This window comes from Cetorhinus maximus, chromosome 7 (genome assembly GCF_964194155.1).
Source record: "Cetorhinus maximus chromosome 7, sCetMax3.hap1.1, whole genome shotgun sequence".
NCBI classification, from domain to species: domain Eukaryota; kingdom Metazoa; phylum Chordata; class Chondrichthyes; order Lamniformes; family Cetorhinidae; genus Cetorhinus; species Cetorhinus maximus.
In genome coordinates, this window is record NC_135885.1 from 113,233,041 (window position 1) to 113,253,321 (window position 20,281).

Sequence of the window (20,281 nt, forward strand, 5' to 3'; positions counted from 1 at the left end):
AGCTGGATGAAGCCTTTAAGCAGTCCAGGTAAGGCCTTTAATTGGCAGCAGGGTGGGAAGGCTTCCCGTCTCAGATTTAATCGAAGTGGAAGCAGGAAGGCAGCAGGGTCTTAACCCCCCACCACCCTGCCTCCTGATTAAATGCCTTCCCGCCTCCAAACACACCACGAGAGAGAGCAGATGATTCCACCCCTTGTTTCTGAAAGCTTCCTTACCGCTGACGTCAAACTGGCTTATAATTGTCAGGTTTAACCATTGTTACCTTTTTTGAACAAAGTGTAACATTTGCAATCCTCCAGTTCTCTGGCAACATCCCTGTATCTAAGGAGGACTGAAATATTTTAATTAGCACCTCCACGATTTCTACCTTTCCTTTTCTTGGCAACCTTTGAAGGATCCCATCTAGACAGTGACTTAACCACTTTAAGTACTGCCAGCCTTTCTAGTACCTCCTTCATATCTATTTTTATCTTATCCAGTATAATCATTTACCTTAGCTTTGGCAAACTCCTCTTCATTGGTAAACATCAATGTGAAGTGCTTCTGCCTCCACAGTCGATCTTCATTTCGATCCATAAACTGCCTTACCACTCCTCAGACAATGCTTTTACTTTTAATGTACATATAGATGACTTTTGGATTCCTTTTTATATTAGCTATTCTCATACAGTATCTTTGTCCCGCTTGTTTTCCATGTTAGTAATCTTTATCTGTATCCACTGACAAATGATGTACAATACTATTTATGTCCAATTCCTCCACTCATCCCCTCAGACCAAGTATTTATTACTGCAGTATCTTCCAGACATTGTAATATCATGGGCTGAATTTTCCGGTCAGCGTTCGGGGGTGAGCCCAACACGATGTGTAAAATGACGCGCGATGACGTAGGGCGTGCGTCTCGACGTCATCGCGCGCCATCGTGATATTTTGTTCGGCGGGCATGTGCTGGACTTAGCTGCGCACCCACCAAAACGTCAACGGCCTGTTAAGGCCATTAAGAAAGTAATTAAACTGGTTAAGAACGCTGCCCGTCCAACCTTAAGGTTGGCAGGCAGCCGAAAAGCCAAGCGGCCTTCGCGTTTTTCAGGAAACCTCATCCACGGGCGGGATGAGGTTTCCAGAAGCTTTTATAAAATCAATAAATTAATTTTCCCGCCTTTACAAATATGGCCCAACTCATGTGACACTATCACATGAGGGGACATGTATAAATAAATTTTCATATAATTTATTGAACTCTTTTATTATCTATTCAATCTCCCTGAGGCAGTTTTGTGCCTCGGGGAGATTGCTGCGCTCTTTCGCGCATATGCCCCAATTCTCCCTCCTCCCCTCACCCGCTGAGCGAGCGTTACCGGCCACGTGGCCTTAACTGGCCCACATGCGTAAAATGGCGGCGCGCAGCTGATCGCATGTGGCAATCAGCTCCGCGCCCGCTCCCGCTCCCGCGATAGGAAAAATCCAGGCCCATGTTTGAATTCTTCTATTGTGGCACTTACTGCAAAGCATATAATGTTAGTAATTCTTATTCAACTGCAACAGATGTGTACAATGTATACAGAATGCAAAATAATGTGGATTCAAAATGTCATTAGCTGTTCAAAATATCAAATCTATTGGTGTGAACTCCAATATAACACAACACAATTAGTCAGCAGAAAGCATGATTCCTACAGGAAGAGTCAGTGTCAATGCCTATTCTAAATGTGGAATGGTCTACCTTATCATGCAGAATCTAGTTGAGCTGAGAACAGACCAACCTGCCTGATTGAATTGAATGTGTTTATGTGATAGGCAGCCATGGGACTCATACCAGAGAAGGGTCAAGTCAATTGTACTTCAGTTTCAAGCATTTTCTAGAAAGCATCGATTATCAAGTACAAATGGCTTGCACTGGGAAAAGAATTAACCTGCTGGCAATAAATTTATAGCGTGAAAGACAATCCTGTGTTTAAAGAGAGCACAGGTTAATTTGCGTGACAAGTGCATGCAAAATTTATTCAAGACGTATTAAGCAGGACAACTAATTATTTGTGAAAACAATTTTAACTGGGCTACCAAAGTAGATTCAAGGCCACAAACCAGTCATTAGCATCAACAAAGAATACTTCATCATTATTACTGTTCAATGCATCTGCACAAAATACAAGCCAAAAAACTGAGTAGGATAAGTCCAACTTTCTTGTATAACTCAGACTGCATAATTCCTAAAGTATGTGTTTTAATATATTGATGTGAATCAATCTGGCATGTCTTTAAACAGTACTATTTTCTTTGCAATGAATGCAGGCTGGACATTACAAACCAGTTTAAAACGCAAAGAGGAAATGTGGAAATCTTAACAGTAATATGAACAACCAGTTTTGAATTACTAATTACGATGAAGTGATAGCGTAAATTTGCAAAGATAAATGAAGACTCCACATTATGATGATCAAGCCCCAAGTCACAATTTTACGGCTTCATTTGCACTTAGAGACACATTACAATGCGACGGTTTGCTGACTGATGATCTTCTACAGTTTATTAAAGTTTAATGTACCCATTTATTACTCACATATACTTCATAGTTGCAGGCTGTTACAGAACTGACACCCTCCCTTTCTAATATTCCAGATTTCACTCCTCGTATTGAATGGATCACATGAATCTTCAGGCTATTGTAATTCCATTTTTAATTTCCCAAGGACTGTTAGGTGCAGTATCCCTTTCAATTTTCCAGATTTCTCATAATACATGATGACAATTCTTTTGATAATAAGCTGTTGATGTTTATGAGTCAAATTATTATTTTGTGGTTTCAGCAGCTTTTTTAGATCTTCGCTGCTCTTTTTTGGTGAAAATAAAATTAACCAGTTCAAATTCTCTTACTTGTTGTAAATGTTGTGCAACAACAGGATGTAATTGGTTCTTCTGGCATCTTATAGTTAATCTGCTAGTTGTGAAATAGAGTAGATTGGAGAAATAAATATTACAGAATATGAAATGTGCATTTTGGACACTTATTGTTTGTTGCACAAAGGCAGAACTGGTTTAGAATGGGAGAAGATTGTACTATACAAGTGCTATGCATCATAGGGTAGGTTTTCAGGGGCTGCACACCAACCACTCGAGAACCATATGTTTGTGCAAAGAACTGAACTCAAGTTGCTCCCAAATTACTAGTCACTAAAATTAATGCACCATGCTCCTAATTTCCTGATGCAGTGGAGTGGAACCTAAGCTTGCCAAAATCCTACTGCAAATTCTCAGGTCCACAATGCGACTTGGGCAAACGCAGGAATCCTGCCAGCAAAAGATCAGATGGAAGAGTAATAAATGACGGGTAATAAATTGAGGAAAGGGTAAGGGTGCTATGTCACTATATAAAAGGGTTCCATCCAATTAAAGGGGAAAGCAGTGCAATGATAGAAAGGAAAAAACAAACAGCTTACATTTTAGAAGAACTTAAAAGTAATTAAAACCAGCAGGGAAAATTACTGGAGAGACTTACGGACCTAAAAGTGGACAAATTCCCAGGACCTGGTAGTCTACATCCTAGGGTTCTAAAAGAGGCGGCTGTGGAGTTAGTGGATATGCTGGTTATAATTTACCAAAATTCCCTAGATTCTAGAATGGTTCTAGTCAATTACATTAGCAAATGTAACACTGCTATTCAGGAAAGGAAGGAGAGAGAAAACAGGAACTGCAGGCTACTTGGCCTGATATCAGTCATGGGGAAATGCTATAATTGATCTATTATTAAGGCAGTCTTAACATTGTACTTAGAAAAGGATAGTATGATCAAGCAGAGTTAACATGGTTTTCCAAAAGGATTTTTTTGGACAAATTTATCAGGGTTTTTGAGAATACAACTTATATGGCAGAGAAAGGGGAGTCAGTAGATGTAGAGTACTTGGATTTCCAAAAAGCATTCAATATGGAGCCACACAAACGGTTAATACATGAGATAAGGGCACATGGATGGAGGACTGGTTAACAGACAGGAAGCGGAGAGTAGGGATAACTGGGATATTTTCAAGTTGGCAGGCTTTAACTAGTTGAGTGTCTTAGGATCAGTGCTGGGTGCTTGACTGTTTAAAATTCATATTCATGATTTAGATGGAGTAACCGAGTAATGTATCCAATTTTGCTTATGATATAAAGCTGGGTGAGAAAGTAAGCTGTGAGAAAGACACAGACGGGCTGCAAAGAGACAGGTTAAATGAATAGGCAACAAGGTTGCAGATGGAGTATAATGTGGGGAAGCGTATGGTTATTCACTTTGGTAGGAATAATCGAAAAGCAGAATATTTTTTAAAGGTGTGAAACTTTGAAATGTTGATGTTCAGTGAGTCTTGGATGTACTCATACAAAGGACAGAGAAAGTTAGCATGCAGGTACAGGAAGCAAACAGGAAGACAAATGGTATGTTCACCTTTATTGTTAGGGGACTAGAGTATGAGAAGAAGGAAGTCATGCTGCAATTCTACAGGGCGTTTTTTTTTATTCATTCATTTATTGGATGTGGGCTTTGCTGGCTAGGCCAGCATTTATTGCCCATCCCTAATTGCCCTTGAGAAGGTGGTGGTGAGCTGCCTTCTTGAACCGCTGCAGCCCCTGTGGTGTAGGTACACTCACAGTGCTGTTAGGAAGGGAGTTCCAGGATTTTGTCCCAGCGACAGTGAAGGAACGGCGATCTATTTCCAAGCCAGGATGGTGAGTGGCTTGGAGGGGAACTTCCAGGTGGTGGTGTTCCCATCTATCTGCTGCCCTTGCCCTTCTAGATGGTAGTGGTCGTGGGTTTGGAAGGTGCTGTTTAAGGAGCCTTGGCAATGCATCTTGTGGATGGTACACACTGCTGCCACCATGTGTCGGTGGTGGAGGGAGTGAATGTTTGTGGATGGGGTGCCAATCTAGCAGGCTACTTTGTCCTGGATGGTGTCAAGCTTCTTGAGTGTTGTGGGAGCTGCACTCATCCAGGCAAGTGGAGAGTATTCCATCACACTCCTGACTTGTGCCTTGTAGATAGTGGGTAGGCTTTGAGGAGTCAGGAGGTGAGTTACTTGCTGCAGGATTCCTAGCCTCTGACTTGCTCTTGCAGCCACAGTATTTATATGGCTAGTCCAGTTTGGTTTCTGGTCAATGGTAACCTCCAGGATGTTGAGAGTTGGGCATTCAGTGATGGTAATGTCATTGAATGTTAAGGGGCGATGGTTGGATTCTCTCTTGTTGGACATAGTCATTGCCTGACACTTGTGTGGCATGAGTGTTACTTGCCACTTGTTAGCCCAAGCTAACATTGTCCAGGTCTTGTTGATTTTGGCACAACAACACCTGGGATACTGTGTGCAGTTTTGGTCTCCATATCTAAGGAAGTATATATTCACCTTGGAGGCAGTCCAGCAATGATTCACTATTTTGGTTCCTGGGATGGGAGGGTTGGCTGATGATGAGAAGTTAAGTAAATTGGACCTATACTTTCTGGAATTTAGAAGAATGAGAGGTGATCTCATTGAAACATACACAATTCTGAAGGGATTTGACAGGGTAGGCACTGAGAGGTTGTTTACCTTGGCAGGGGAACCTAGAACACAGCCTCAGGATAGAGGGTTGATCCTTCAGGACTGAGATCAGGGAAATTTCTTCACTCAAATGGTTGTGAATCTTTGGAATCCCCTATACCGAAGGACTGTGAATGCTCCATAATTGAGGATATTCAAGGTTGGGATAGATTGATTTTTGATCTTCTAGGCAATCAGGAATATGGAAAGCAAGTAGGAAAGTGGAGTTGAGGCAGAAGATTTGAATGATAGAGCAAGCTTGAGGGGCTCTATTGTCTACTCCTGCTCCTATTTCTTACATTTTTAGTATGATGTTGCAAGTGCAGCTGGGATAAATTGGAAAAAGGAGGGACATATTGTTTAATGCCTGGGGTGAAGCCATTACATGCAGCAGCATGAGATAGAGGTGTTTGTGAGTGGGACTATCACAACGGTAAGGAATTCCCTGCAGTCTTGGACATACGAGTCAGGAGCAGGAGTAGGCCACTCGGCCCCTCGAGCCTTTCCCACTATTCCATAAGATCACAGCTGATCTGACTGTAGCCTGAACTCCACATTCCAGCTTACCCCTGATAACCTTTCACCCACCCCCTTACCTATTAATCTGCCCCTGCCTTAAAAATATTCAATGATTCTGCTTCCACTGCCTTTTGAAGAAGAGAGTTCCAAAAATTCACTACCCTCTGGGGGAAGAGGATTCTCCTGATCTTGATGGGCTACCCCCAGTTCTAGATTCTCCCACAAGATGAAACATCCTTTCCACATCCACCCTGTCAAGACTCCTCAGGATCTTGCAAAACATCAAATGACATTGCAAGGTCAGCAAAAATAAGTGTGATCCCAGCTGAATAACAGGGCACTCAACCTAAACGCAGATAAGCAAATGAACATTCCTTGAGGCAAAAGTGAATCATTCCCCTTGAGCTATCAGATGGTGCATTATTCCTTGTTCCTGAAGCAATGTAACTTGACAACTCTCATGTCAATTGTCTTACATCCTGTAATGTATGCTAACACATCGAAATTTCACATCCTGGGCCCTTGCTCCTGTATACTTAACACCAGTACCATTCATTCCACACATCACGGCCAATGCAGCTGCAGGTTTTGGAGACTGCAACAGCCACTTAGCATAAATCATTCCTCTGACAGACAAGGTGGTACATAATGCCAGGGAATGCCAGGCTACTGGATGAGAAAGTTCACAATTCTGCCACTTAACTGTGTGTGAAGCTCCTAACTTTGGAGTCTTTTTCCTTTTTCTTGACTGCCTGGGCTCAGAGGAGGCGGCTTCATAATAATCTCAAAGGTGAAGTGGTCTGCCCAGAAAACATTTGGACCAAACTCCTTTTATTTTCCAAAAAGCAGTAACTGGATGCAAGGTCAATTCAATTAGAGTTTAGATTTATCTTCAATTCAATGATTAAAGATTAAACATGGATACAAATCTGAGAGAGATTAAATGGTTCAGTAACTCTGAATATGAAGTTCAAGTAGCTTTACACAGGATTATTCAACGAATTCCAAAAATCTTCTAACTAACATTATTCATCTTAAATTACTTAACTTTCAGGAGGAAGGGGTGATGCATGCCAGTTTCATGACAGGAAGGGGAATTACTTATTAAAGTTTTGATGCTTGAGAAAGCCTCAGTGGCATCAGCCAATGGTAAGGGCTTTAGATATAAGTAATTCACTTTGAAGAAAGATTATAATAAAATTATGTGAACCCCACATTAAAGCATGAAACAAATGTTGGTCTCTTTTCGCATTGGCCAAATTCCAAGCCTATTAAATTAAAAGAAAAATCTCAAAAGCATTTGAATATACTGTAGTCTTCACAATACACTAGAGCACAAACACATATTCCACTCCATATTATACTGCTCACTTGTTATAAATGATCATTTATTTTAATTAGGCAGTTGGGAGATTAAGTGAAATAATGGGCTGGCCTTTTATCCTGGCTGGGGGGTGGTGGGAGCGGCGGTAGTGGGGGAGACTACTGACTGGAATGGGGCCCTCCCTGGAGCACAGCTGTTTCAGCAGTCTAATGGATGGCTGGGCTCTCAGCCAAGAATTCATAATGAGGCTTGGCTGAGAGTCCTCAACTGGACCACAGGTAGGCAGGCCATTCGTGTCTCCCCCACCAATTATAAAATCATGGCAGGCAAGCGGCAATGGTACAGCACCCTATTTTGAGGGCCCACCCACCTGCTTTCCCACCCATGGTTGGCCTGTATAATCCAGCCCAATGTATCTGAGCTGATGCTTGGGGAAAAATGGCAGGGGTCGGGTGGTGAGCACATGTAGATTGTATGTCAGTACTCTGGGGTGTTACCAAATGACCCTGGGGGACCACCACCACCACCACCTCCCGCCCACCCCCCCAACCCCACCCCCAGAAGTCTCCATTTGGGGATTACATGGCAATTTCCCAGGAAGTTCAAATTTCCAATGGGCAATTACCCTGCAATGGGAACCATTCAAACTCTGATTTAAATTGCAAACTTCAGACGGTTCTGACTGCCTTACAGTAATAGTTACCCAGAAAAAGTTAGAAGAATTAAAACCACTTCTAACTTCTGGGTTACCTTAGTATTGACCCACTCCGACACCCCATCCAGACCCAGCATGGAACCCTCCGACCACCCTCCATCCCCCACTACCCCCGCCACCCCCCCGCTCTGTCTATCCACTGACTTCCCCACCCGACTCCTTAACTATCCTCCAACACCCCCATTAACCCATACCCATTCTGCCTGCCTGCCGACCCTCCCACTGGACCCCCAAAGTACCTCTTAACACTCCCGAACTACCCTGTGAACCCCCACCCACCCACAACCCCCAACACCCCATGGGACTACTGCCCCTTAACCTGAATTACCCCTCCACCTCCGACTATACCCTCACCTTCCGATTACCTTCCCCACACTTCAATTACACTCCTCACTCCTCGAACTACTCCCTTCCCCCTCCAACTATCCTCCCCACCTAGCTACCCACGCCACCCCGTCTACCCCCATCCCCCTGACTGCCCTCCCCACCCCATGACTACCCTCTCTCGCCTCCCCGACTATACCCTCATCCCCCCAAGTACACGCACCTCACCCTTGATTACCCCCACCCCCCAACTACCCTCCCCATCCCACCCACTAACCACCCAACTCCTCCACTGACCAGCCCCCTATTGACCACCTGACTGCCCCACTGACCATCTACCTACTGACCACCTGACATCCCCCCATTGACATCCCTTCCACTGACCACCCCCCTACTGACCACTTGACTTCTCCCCACTGACCACCCGACCCCCCCACCGCTGACCACCCTACACCGCCCCCACCCCCGCCCCCCCAACCCCAATCCTGCCTACCTTCTCCCTGGTTTCTCAAAGTGGCTGGACCTTTAAACCTATCTACTTCATGGCAGCTAGTGCCATAAAAAGGGGTGTGACTTCCTTACTACGACTCAGCTGCCCTCGACTTGGTGCCTTGGGAACCCACTGCGCTGCACCTTTCTCACCTGGCCCTAGTCGGAACGTCGGGAGAGAAAGGTGTGGCTGCATTTCAGGGCAAGTAACTAGGAGAGGCGTGGCAATCCGACTGTGATTGCCAATCCACGGAAATTACGGCCCATAATTTAACCAACTCAAGTCTCCATTCCAAACCTACTTCATATTTTGTATCCAAACTTTGGCAATTCTTCAAATGCACCAACAGGAATTCTCAAAGAAAGAGAGTTAACAAACCAAGAACATCCACATCATCACAAATTAAGAAAATGCAATCAGACTTGAAATAAGTAAACTTTTAATTGGACAACGGCTTAGCCCCAGAAAGTTCCCTCGAGGAAAAGTTTTTGAAAGCTGCATTTCTATAGTTTATTCATTTTACAAATAACTTATTTGAGAATGAATCTTAAAAAAAAATCTGTAACTGTGACTCTCAGCCACCAACATTTCTTCTTTAAGTTCAAATGCAATCATTAATGAGAGAAAATAATTTGTGATTTGTTCTGACAACTTCCAGTCTTGGCCTCCAACCTTTCTAATTTGTTCTGACGGTCTCTAGTCTGCCTCTAATTGATTTAATTATTTAATACAAAAGCCTCCCAATCCAAGTAAAAAAGTTGATGTTTTTCTTGTGAAACTCTGACTAAATGACACATGGGTGGAAAGGCTTATGGTCAGCATGTACATCTCCAGTTCTGTATGGCATATTTGCACACCAGCTGCACACTTACCAACTGAATCATGATACAGTCCATAATCTAGGTTAGATAAAGTGATGCACTGTACGTTCTGAAGAGCTCCGCACTTGATTTAGATTTGCCAGTTTTTGCTAAATCCAAAACTGAATGGAGATTATATTAAAAAAATCAATGGATTGTGAATAGAACAGTTACAGAATATGGTTTCAGAACAGCCTAACTGATGTCGACAATGCAGCTGACTGAAGCACCTGACTTCTACATTTTAAATTCTGAGAAGATATGTCCTTACGGGTTTGAAATTAAACATTTTTTTAAACGGATAACCGACAGAAGCGACAAAAATATTCCAATGTGTACTTCTACAATGAGCATAAAGATCAGCTTATTAAAAAAACCTCATTAGACCAATATTATTTCCTGCAACTAATGAATTGGATGATGGGACCGAATGTATGTGCTGTGCTGTACTTTTCTTTGTTCTTTGTATGGTTGCTAAATTTGCTGATGACACAAAGGTAGGTAGGAAAGTAAGTTGTGGAAGGACTTAAGGAGTCTGCAAAGGGGTATAAATAGTTTAAGTGAGTGGGTAAATATTTGACAGAAGGAGCATAATGTGGGAAAATGGGAATGTGAACATTTTGATAGGAAGAATGAAAAAGGAGCACATTATTTCAATGGGAAGAGATTGCAGATCTCTGAGGTACAGAGAGATTTGCGTGTCCTGGTACGTGAATCACAAAAAAATCAGTATGGAGGTACAGCAAGTGATTAGGAAGGCAATGGAATGTTGCAATTTATTGCAAGGGGAATGGAATGGTTCTTGATTGGTAAGGGGATCAAAGGTTACAGGGAGAAGGCGGGAGAATGGGGTTGAGAAACTTATCAGCCATGATTGAATGGCGGAGCAGACTCGATGGGCCGAATGGCCTAATTTCTGCTCCTATGTCTTATGGTCTTATGGAATATAAAAGCAGGGATGTTTGGCTACTGTTGTATAGGCTATTGGTTAGATCACACTTAGAGTGCTGTGTGTAGAGTGCTTCCTCATTTAAGAAAGGATATAGTTGCATTAAAAGTAGTTCAGAGAAGGTTCATCCAACTGATTCCTGGGATGAGGTGGTTATCTTATGAGGAAAGTTTGGACAGGGTGGGCCTGTATCCATTGGAATTTAGAAGAATGAGGGGCAATCTTATTGAAATATATGAGTTGACAGCATGGATGCTGAAAGGATGTTTCCCTCTGTGGGAGAGACTGGAACTAGGGGACACAGTTTAAAAATCAGGTTTCTCCTATTTAAAGATGGAGATGAGGAGAACGTTTTCTGTCTCAGAGGGTCATGAGTCTGTGGAACTCTTCCCACAGAGCGGTGGAGGCAGAGTCATTGGTTATTTTTAAAACTGATTAAATAGATTCTTGATTGACAAGGGAGTCAAAAGGTACAGGGGGTAGGAAGAGAAGTGGAGTTGAGGCCACAGTCAGATCAGCCATGATCTTATTAAATGACGGAGCAGGCTCGAGGGGTCGAATGCCCTACTCCAGCTCCTAATTCATGTGTTCGAATGACATCCTGATTCTTTGACTTTCAAAGGCAACTTATTTTGTGTGTGTATATTAAGAGATGTAAATCAGACGGCATCCATTAGTTTCTCAACTAGTGAGCATTTAACAAATTTTGAATATACCACAGAATGAAAGTTGTTGAATAATCTGTTCATTTTTCACATCAGCCTTGTGTTGGTCCCTTTGTATGGTTTAAAATGACTGTAATGGACCCGAAAGACAAATCCTATTTCAGATTGTAACAATCTATATATTTTATGTGGGGACTGGCTCACGTGTGGATCAGACTAATGTGAACAGCACAGAGTTCCATCCCTGTTCTGCCTGAGGTAGACACAGGGCCTGCCTCCTCGTCCTACCCGTAGTAAAAAAATCAGAGCACATTGCCGTGGTTCGGTGAATTATCAACAAGGACTTGCCTTTGGGCAGAGAACTCAAAAAATATATATATAATTGCACCTACTTTTAAATGGCTTCCATAAATGAATTATGGAGGAGATTTTCTATTGCTTTTGTTTCTCTACAGTCAATCAAGTTAGTGGATGCAGATAACAACTTTGCTTTGGGAAGTGAAATGCAACTTACATAGAATTAGGTGACCGATTTCCCAGCATCCATCCTGTCTGTGGCCCCGAGCTCCCTGATATTTCACCACTCTCCCATCCCTTGTTCCAAAGAAGCCCTAATGCAAGCCAACATCTTATCTTTCTATTTGTGAGCTCAGTGGGTAGCAGTTTCAACTCTGAGTTCCAAAGTTCTGGGTTCAAGTCCCACTGCAGAGCTCAACTACAAAAATCAAGGATAACACACCAGTGCAGTGCTGAAGGGGTGCTGCACTGTCAGAGGTGCCATCTTTTGAATGAGACGTTAAGCCAATGCCCCATCTGCCTGCTCGGGTGGATATAAAAGATCCCCTGGCACTATTTCAGAAAAGAGCAGCGGAGTTATCCCCACTGTTCTGGCCAATATTTATACCTCAATCATCACAAAAGCAGATTATCTGGTCATTATCCATTGCTGTTTTTTTGGAGCTTGTTGTGCACATATTGACTACTGTGTTTCCTACATTACAACAATGATTACACTTTAAAAGTACTTTAATACTTTGAGACATCCAGTGGTTGTGAAATACGCTATATTTTTACACAAGTCTTTAATTTTTATTTTGGCACTTCACAGTCTTCTGGCCTTGATTTTAATAACTTCAGCACTTAACAATACCTCCCACTTCTCTTTAACAGGAGTTCTTGGAATGTGGAATGGGCGTCCCAGCATTTTTGGGAATGGGGGATGGTTGGAGAAGGGGTTGATGCTAGACCTGCTATACCAGACTCCTGGGCCTTTATAGCTTGCCCAGCTTTGCCAGTTTTTCGTGATTCCTTCCATATCCCCATCTCTTCCTGCTTTCACTTCAACTCATTATACGTCAATTGATTTCTTCTCTTGTGCATATCTCATCAGATTATCAATTATCAGACTACCGTTCTGACATCCAGTACTGGATAAGTAGAAATTTCCTCTGATTAAATATTGGGAAGACTGGAGCCATATTTGCTTTCAATCCCCACTCCAAACTCAATTCCCTAGTTACTGACCCCATTCCTCTCCCTGGCAACAGTCTGAGATTAAGCCAGTTGGTTTCACATTTGATCCTGAGATGAGCTTCTGATCTCATATTCGTGTCATTTCTAAGACCGACTTTTTCCACCTCTGTAATATCGCTCAACTTCATCCCTTTCTCAGCTCTCATCTGCTGCTGAAATCCTCATCCACGACTTCATTACTTTTAGACTTGACTATTCCAACACACTCCTGGCTGGTCTCCCACATCTTCCTTTGTGCTAGTTTTGACTCCAACCAGTGGAGAGATTTCCCCCGATTCCCATTGACTTCAATTTTTCTAGAGCTCCTTGGTGTCACACTAGGTCAAATACTGCTTTGATGTCAAGGGCAGTCACTCTCACCTCACTTCTGGACTAAGGCTGTAATGAGGTCAGGAGCCGAGTGACCCTGGCAGAAACCAAACTGAGCATCAGTGAGCAGGTTATTTCTGTGTAAGTGCCGCTTGATAGCACTTTTGGCGACACCTAAATAAATGCAAGTTGCTGTTGTTTAAATGAGGAATGAGAGAGGTTGCTTTTTTGCGCCTTTGAAATTTACATTAATTGACTCTTTTGAAATTATCCCTTTCTTGTACTAGCTCGGACTTCTAACAATCTAAGACTACTGATCTATTAATGAATACTGATTAATCTAAGATTAATCATGCTGGAAATTGACATGCTTTGCACCTATTTTACATCTGAAAATGGGCACAATGCATATCAATTTCCACCCAGTCATGGGAATTTTATTTGCTTTATGCGGTTGGTCAGTAAAGTGAAGCAGTGAACTACTAAATCTGGTCCTTATTTTGTTTCTGTTCAATCTTACTTCTTAATAAACGCGAATCAGTAGCTTTAATCAGAGCCAATGGTCTGTCAATGTAGTTTCTGTCAGCTCGAGAGATCAGGAACATTTGGAGAATGCTGTGCTAGTGTATCCCAATAATAAAAGGGATGCATTACTCGCCCAGAGGACACTAAGACACTTTGCACACAAGGTCAAGTTTTGGTTCAAAGGAAGCTTACCTCTGCAAATCAGAAGTATCTGAAAAGAGCTCAAATCTTGGCACTGAGTTCAACATAACCTTCCCAAAAATGAAGCAAAGTACAGTTAAAATATCCCAGTTCTTATTTCCCTAAATAAACCATGTGAAAGCATTCCAGTGTTTTTTTTATTTGTTTAAATCTCACTGGGCAGCAGCTTCAGCAAAGCAAAACATTACTTGACTGCTGGATGCTCTCTCTCCCTATCTCTTTCTTCACCCACCACCACAACCCCGAAGTCCCCTCCAATTGTTCAGCCACATGCAAGCCCTGGCTCATAGTTTGAATCCCAGCACCTTCAGGTTTTCTTCGTGTGTATTTCTGAAATGCTGATTGTCAGACACCAATTTCTTCAATTAGTCATAGGCTGTAGAGTGTAAACAATCACTGAGATTTAGAGTAAGCGAAGTGAGGTGGAGGATGCCTCTTGAATCCTGCTCCTAAAATAACACTGGTCACCTGGAGATACTGGATTGGTCACAAACTGGATAGCAAACCTAATTCTAATTACTAGCATGCTTCTTTAAAATGACATGGGCCTGCCTGGCAGTTGGCAAACCAATCAAACTAGTTTGGAATCTGGAATCATTCCATTTGAATTCTTGTTAGAAATTTGAGTCTTCTCAGGTAAAAGCAGTGGTGGAGCCAGTAGAGGGGGCTCACCATCCCTCCCAACACATTGAGTTTGATTAATGCAGCTTTGGAAGACCATCTCCATTGCACTCCCAGGAACCTCTGTCACCTCTGTCATAAGTCTTTAGCTTCCAGATTCGACCTGCAGGTCTGTGTAGACACCAGCTCGGCCTTCCTATTGGGTAAAGTCTGTGTTCCCTAGTTCCTAATCCATTCTTTGAGCCACATCTTGAGCTTGACCCACCAAGTCACCAAATCTAGTCCCTCCCCCAGGTGCTACCCAGATTCACATCAGTTTCAAATCATTGTGGCATCAATCATTCTGCCTTTAACTTCTACTAATCATTCCCCAGGAACTAATAGTGCAAAAATGATGCCAATTGAAAGATCTCAAATTCACCTCCAAAACATAAATAGCTCCCCTAAAAGGAGTGCATCTGAAATTGTCTTTTTCCAAGCAACATAACGTGATGAAAATAACATTATATTTCATGGAGGGGAGGGCATTATTACGTACAGGGTGTATGAACCAAATCAGTTGTTCACAGAACATGGAGGCACCACGTAGTTCTGGTTATGAGACCAGTTCAGTGGAACAGAGAGAGGCCTGACTGTAAGTAACTCAGAAGTAATTGCTTTCATTAGTGAAGTTTTTATTAGTCTTGAGTATGTACTTGACAACTTAAATATCTTCTTACAATCTGTCGAAAAATAACAAAGATCCTGTTCCATCAAGATCTTTAAAGTAGCACTGTATTGCTGCATAATTTGCTAAAGCCCTTTTACAATCTCTTTACAAATGAGCCCGAGGACATTGACCACATCTTATTATGCTACAAGGATAGTTACTTGAGCTGGCTTTAATGTTACTATGCTTTTAACAGCTTTCGAGATGATTTATGATATTACATTAACTAAGCTAGGGAATGCCATTTCCTTATTGCTAAACAAATGGCCCAAATTAAGTAGTGAGATTAATGCTAATGGTTGGAAGGCTATTCACTGCAACAAAACAGTAGAATTCATGGGAAATAAATAGTAAGTGTTGCACTTCATTCTATGCCATATCTGTTCGATGCAATTGTCATAAATCAATGACATTCCCCATCATCAGCGATTCTTGCTATTGCAATTTCTATTTTTAATACGTGTAGAATTCAATCAAACTGAAGTAATTGAAAGAGGAGACAAAGGTGAAGTCTACCTATACTGGTAATTAATTTTTACTTTACATAGGCTAATTGAGGGCAATCAGGTAGAACTGAATGACATTACCTACATGTTAACTGGAAGAGAATTGACTCATTTTTAACTAAAATCTATGTACCCGTGTGTCATATAATGAAAAACAACTTTCCATTCCAAGATACAATGCTGTTTTACCCAGAAACAGGGTTGTACCATATTTGAAAGGCAACAAGATAAAAGCAAAAAACTGCGGATGCTGGAAATCCAAAACAAAAACAAAAATACCTGGAAAAGCTCAGCGGGTTTAGCAGCATCTGTGGAGAGGAGCACAGTTAACGTTTTGAGTCCGAATGACCCTTCCACAGAACTAAGTAAAAATAGAAAAGAGGTGGGGGGGGGGGTGCAAGAAGAGCTGGATAGAGGGCCAGTGATAGGCGGAGATAACCAAAAGATGTCACAGACAAAAGTACAAAGAGGTGTTGAAGGTGGTGATATTATCTAAAGGAATGTGCTAATTAAGGGTAGAAAGCAGGACGAGTAAGGTACAGATAGCCCTAGTGGGGGTGGGGTGGGGGGAAGGGATCGAAATAGGCTAAAAGGTAGAGATAAACAATGGATGGAGATACACTTAAAAATAATGGAAGTAGGTGGGAAAAGAAAAATCGATATAAATTATTGGAAAAAACAAAAAGGAGGGGGAAAATCGGAAAGGGGGTGGGGATGGAGGAGAGAGTTCATGATCTAAAATTGTTGAACTCAATATTCAACCTGACAGTCTCCCAACCTCGGACGGCCTGCTTCTACCTCCTACCCAAAATCCACAAACAGGACTGGCTCGGCAGACCGATCGTGTCAGCCTGTTCCTGCCCCACGGAACTCATTTCTTGCTATCTTGACTCCATTCTCTCTCCCCTTGTCCAGTCCCTTCCCACCTACATCTGTGATTCCTCTAACACCCTACATCATATCAACAATTTCCAGTTCCCTGGCCCCAACCGCCTCCTCTTCACCATGGACGTCCAATCCCTCTACATCTCCATCCCCCACCAGGATGGTCTGATGGCTCTCCGCTTCTTCCTCGAACAGAGGCCCGAACAATCCCCATCCACCACTACTCTCCTCTGTCTGGCTGAACTTGTTCTCACACTGAACAATTTCTCCTTTCACTCCTCTCACTTCCTCCAAATAAAAGCTGTGGCTATGGGTACCCGCATGGGCCCCAGCTATGCCTGTCTATTATGGGGTATGTGGAACATTCCTTGTTCCAGTCCTACTCCGGACCCCTCCCACAACTCTTTCTCCGGTACATCGATGATTACTTTGGTGCTGCTTCATGCTCTCGTCGGGACCTGGAAAAATTTATTAATTTTGCTTCCAATTTCCACCCCTCCATCATTTTCACATGGTCCATCTCTGACACTTCCCTTCCCTTCCTTGACCTCTCTGTCTCAATTTCTGGTGATAGACTGTCCACCAATATCCATTACAAGCCTACCGACTCCCACAGCTACCTCGACTACAGCTCCTCACACCCCGCTTCCTGTAAGGACTCCATCCCATTCTCTCAGTTCCTTCGCCTCTGTCGCATCTGTTCTGATGATGCCATTTTTAAAAACAGTTCCTCTGACATGTACTCCTTCTTCCTTAACCGAGGTTTTCCACCCACGGTGGTTGACAGGGCCCTCAACCGTGTCCAGCCCATCTCCCGTGCATCCGCCCTCACATCTTCTTCTCCCTCCTGGAAACATGATAGGGTCCCCCTTGTCCTCACTTATCACCCCACCAGCCTCCGCATTCAAAGGATCATCCTCTGCCATTTCTGCTAACTCCAGCATGATGCCACCACCAAACACATCTTCCCTTCACCCCCCTGGCGGCATTCCGCAGGGATCGTTCCTTCCAGGACACCCTGGTCCACTCCTCCATCACCCCCTACACCTCAACCCCCTCCCCCGGCACCTTCCCATGCAACCGCAGAAGGTGCAACACCTGCCCCTTTACTTCCCCTCTCCTCACCGTCCAAGAGCCCAAACACTCCTTTCAAGTGAAGCAGCATTTCACTTGCACTTCCCTCAACTTATTCTACTGCATTCGTTGCTCCCAATGCGGTTTCCTCTACATTGGAGAGACCAAACGCAGACTGGGTGACCGCTTTACAGAACACCTTCAGTCTGTCCGCGAGCATTACCCAGACCTCCCTGTCGCTTTCCATTTCAACACTCCACCCTGCTCTCATGCCCACATGTCCGTCCTTGGCTTGCTGCATTGTTCCAGTGAAGCTCACGCAAACTGGAGGAACAGCACCTCATCTTCTGACTAGGCACTTTACAGCCTTCCAGACTGAATATTGAGTTCAACAATTTTAGATCATGAACTCTCTCCTCCTCCTCCATCCCCACCCCCTTTCCGATTTTCCCCCTCCTTTTTGTTTTTTCCAATAATTTATATCGATTTTTCTTTTCCCACCTATTTCCATTATTTTTAAGTGTATTTCCATCCACTGTTTTATCTCTACCTTTTAGCCTATTTCGATCCCTTCCCCCCACCCCACCCCCACTAGGGCTATCTGTACCTTGCTCGTCCTGCTTTCTACCCTTAATTAGCACATTCCTTTAGATAATATCACCACCATCAACACCTCTTTGTTCTTTTGTCTGTGACATCTTTTGGTTATCTCCACCTATCACTGGCCCTCTATCCAGCTCTTCTTGTCCCACCCCCCTTAAACCAACTTATATTTCACCTCTTTTCTATTTTTACTTAGATCTGTTGAAGGGTCATTCAGACTCGATATGTTAACTGTGTTCCTCTCCGCAGATGCTGCCAGACCTGCTGAGTTTTTCCAGATATTTTTGTTTTTGTTTTGAAAGGCAACAATTTGGGGTTTGCTGTAGTAATAATGGTGAAGCTATCAATACTCGCCATTATTATGAGGTAAATCGGACACAACTGCAAATCCAGCCCTGCCGACCCTGCAAAGACCTCCTGAGGAACATCTGGGAGCTTATGCCAAATTTGGAAGAACTGTCCCACAGACTAGTCAAGCAACAGGCTGACATAGTCAGACTCACAGAAACACACCTTAATATCCCAGACACCACCATCACCAAACCTGGTTATGTCCTGTCCCACCGAGAGAACAGACCCATCACAGATGGCAGCACAGTCAGGAGGGATTGCCCTGGGAGTCCTCAACATTGGCTTCAGCCCGCCCCCATGAAGTTTCATGGCATTAGATCAAACATGGGCAAGGAAACCTCCTGCTGATTACCACGTACCACTCACCCACCCCCACAGCTGCTGAATCAGTAATCTGCCAGGTTGAACACCACTTGCAGGAAGCACTGAGGGTGGACAGAATGAATTCTGGGTGGGGATCTTCAATGTCCATCACCAAGAGTGGCTCGGTAGAACCACGACTAACCGAGGTGGCTGAGTCCAGATGCATCTGTCCATTAAGCATTGGTAGGAGTGACCATCGCACAGTCCTTGCGGAGACAAAGTCCCATCTTCACATTGAGGAAACCTCCAATGTGTTGTGTGGCACTACCACTGTGCTAAGTGGGATAGATTTCAAACAAATTCAGCAACTCAAGATTGGGCATCCATGAAGCGCTGTGGGCCATCAGCAGCAGCAGAATTGTACCCAACCACAACCTGTAACCTCAAGGCCTGGCATATCCTCCACTCTACAATCACCACCAAGCCAGGGGATCACCCTAGTTCAATGAAGAGTGCAGGAGAGCATGCCATGAGCAGCACCAGACATACATAAAAATGAGGTGTCAACCTGGTGAAGCTACAACCCAGAACTACTTCCACGCCAAACTGCATAAGCATCATGCAGTAGAAAGGGCTAATCAATCTCACAACCAACAGATCAGATCAAAGCTCTGCAGTCCTGCCTCATCTAGTCATGAATAGTGATGGACAATTAAACAGCTCACTGGAGGAAGAGATTCCACAAATATCCCCATCCTCAATGATGGAGGAGCTCAGCATATCAGTGCAAAAGTCAAGGCAGAAGCATTTACAACAATCTTCAGCCAGAAGTGCCGAGTGGATGATCCATCTCGGCCTCCTCTGGAGGTCCCCAGCATCACAGATGCCAGTCTTGAACCAATTCAATTCACTCCACGTGATATCAAGAAATGGCTGAAGGCACTGGATACTGCAAAGGCTATGGGCCCTGACAATATTCCGGCAATAGTACTGAAGACTTGTGCTCCAGAACTTGTCACGTCCCTAGCCACGTTGTTCCAGTGCACCTACAACACTGGCATCTACCCGGCTATGTGGAAAATTGAACAGGTACATCCTGTACACAAAAAACAGGACAAATCCAACCCAACCAATTACCACCCCATCAGTCAACTCTCGATCATCAGCAAAGAGATGGAAGAGGTCATCAAAAGTGCTATCAAGTGGCAGTTGCTTAGAAATAACTTGCTCACTGACACTCAGTTTGAATTCTGCCAGGGTCACTCAGCT

At 43.4% G+C, this 20,281-nt stretch overlaps 1 protein-coding gene across 1 annotated transcript in view; it reads right to left on the reverse strand.

Annotated features, from left to right (window-relative positions):
* LOC144682985 (glypican-6-like) overlaps positions 1-20,281 on the reverse strand; it is a 1,097,394-nt gene that overhangs the window by 550,514 nt on the left and 526,599 nt on the right. The gene's annotated exons all lie outside the window — the stretch shown is intronic.